This window comes from Mus pahari, chromosome 2, assembly GCF_900095145.1.
Source record: "Mus pahari chromosome 2, PAHARI_EIJ_v1.1, whole genome shotgun sequence".
Classification (NCBI taxonomy): Eukaryota; Metazoa; Chordata; class Mammalia; order Rodentia; family Muridae; genus Mus; species Mus pahari.
The window spans coordinates 105,682,243-105,684,328 of record NC_034591.1 but is presented as its reverse complement, the minus strand read 5'-3'; the positions used below and the strand labels follow the sequence as shown (position 1 = coordinate 105,684,328).

The following is a 2,086-nucleotide window of genomic DNA, read 5'->3' as shown; positions in this document are numbered from 1 at the left end:
TTTCCAAGTCTTATTCATTCTTCACTTATTTCCTAGAATATACCTCTGAAGAGAAACTTCTTATCAATTATTTGATAACACAGACGTGTAAGTCACACAGCAAAGATAGGATCGATGTTTGACTCTTTTTGCTTTACAACCCCTTTTGGAAATAATGCTGAGCTTCGTGGGGCTGGAGAGATGGCTTTGGTAGTTAAAAATGCACACAGAGGTTCAGTTCCCAGATGGCTTTGGTAGTTAAAAATGCACACAGAGGTTCAGTTCCCAGCACCTGCATGGTAGCTCACAACTGTCTGTGACACCAATTCTAGAGGGATCTGATGCCTCTTTTGGCCTCCAGGGGTACTACATACATATGGTGCATATTCATAGACATATGCACACACTCATGCACAGAAAATAAAAATGAACAAATTAAATAAAATTAGAAAACAAAGATTTTTAATACATTGCTGGGTCGTCTTAAGATTCCTTGAGGATTATTATTATTATTATTATTATTATTTTTTTGTTTTTTCAAATTATTTATTAGAGTGTCTGACTCAAGGAACTAGAAAACCATGCCTCCAAATATTGTACAGTTCATGCTTGACATACCACTTGAAAATACTGGACCCAGACCTTGAACTAAGGTCCAAAGTGGAACAGTAACTGGATATGGACTGGGGACAGCAGCAGCCTGAATGGCCAGACCTCAGCCTGATGAACCTGGTTCACATTCATGTTNTCNGGTTCAATGCCTCAGACTCAATCTGAATCACTGTCTGTCTCAGCTTCTTTCACATCCACACTGAACTTATACTCCTGGTCACATCCCATGTATGCGTCACTCATGAAGTACAGGGTATAGTTGTGGCCACCTGTGGCTGGGGCCACAAAGTCTAGCTTCACCTTGGCTTTCTGCTGCAGGGTCAGCCTCTTGATGGAGATGAGGCTGTTGGACTTGGCGTCTCCAATCACAACCCACCAGCCCTCTTCACGTTTCTGTGGGAAGAGAGGTGCAATAACAGGGCCTGTGACTTCCTCCTCTCGCTCCAGTTGCACTAGCACCACAACTGGCCCGCCACTGCGGATGCTATCTTTATCCACCACCTCATAGGACAATTCAATATTCGGGTAGCGGTTACAGAAGCGGGCTACATCTGCAATCTGGCTGTCAGTCAACTGAAGCAATGCATTCCGTTCTTCATCCTCCATTTCCATGATGTCAAAAACACTCTCCACTCCCTTATCTGTGCAACGTTTGATATGCTCTGAGGTAAAGTGTGGTAGCTGCTTCAGGTAAGAGTCCTTAGACCACATGGCTTGGGTGACCATCTGAGCCAGTTCCATGGCTGCCAGAGCAGGACTAAGCCACCCATTGCTGGAGAGTACATCCACACAGGCCTGAATGAGCCGGATTGCCTTACTAAGGATCTCCTCTGTGTCTGACTGTAGTTCATAGACTCACCTTCTTCTGCATGCTTTGTGTTTTGGTTCATCAGATACTGTTCCTAGTGATGCTCCAGTTGTTCCATCTTTGGCTGGCCAGCGGGGGTCCCTGCCCCATGGCCCCTTCCCCTTCTGCACAGCCTCAGCCACCACTGTGAAGCGCCTTGCTTCTTGCTCTAGCAGGCTGTTGCGTGTCTCTCTTGTCTAGTTCCTGCTCAGTGGGTACCTGCAGCCAGCCTTTCCTCCAGAGAGCCTTGCTTCTTTAGTGGGGGAATGGTGTTTTGAGACAGTACAGCAATGCTTCTGAAGTAATCTGTTCTAATTAGTGTGCACAGCACTGTCACTGCTGCATAAAAAAAAGTCCCTACTCCAAGGTTAGGAAGAATTAGAATATGCTTACAAAACTAAAACTATCAATGGGCCCAGAGAATACAGTGGGCACAGGAAAATATGAAGTTGGGGATCCAGAAAATAAAATCAAGCAAATTCTTAAGATGCAGAACAAAACAACAAAGAGAAAAACACGTAATAAAAACATTTTAAGAAGCATAGGAAGGGGCTAGAGAGATGGCTCTGAGCATAAGAGCACTGATTGCTCTTCCAGAGGTCCTGAGTTCAAATCCCAGCAACTACATGGTGGCTCACAAACATCTGT

General features: G+C 44.8%; 1 pseudogene; it reads right to left on the bottom strand.

Moving 5' to 3' along the window:
• Positions 1–510: 510 nt before the first annotated feature.
• Positions 511–1,443, bottom strand: LOC110316864 (annotated as a pseudogene).
• Positions 1,444–2,086: the final 643 nt, after the last annotated feature.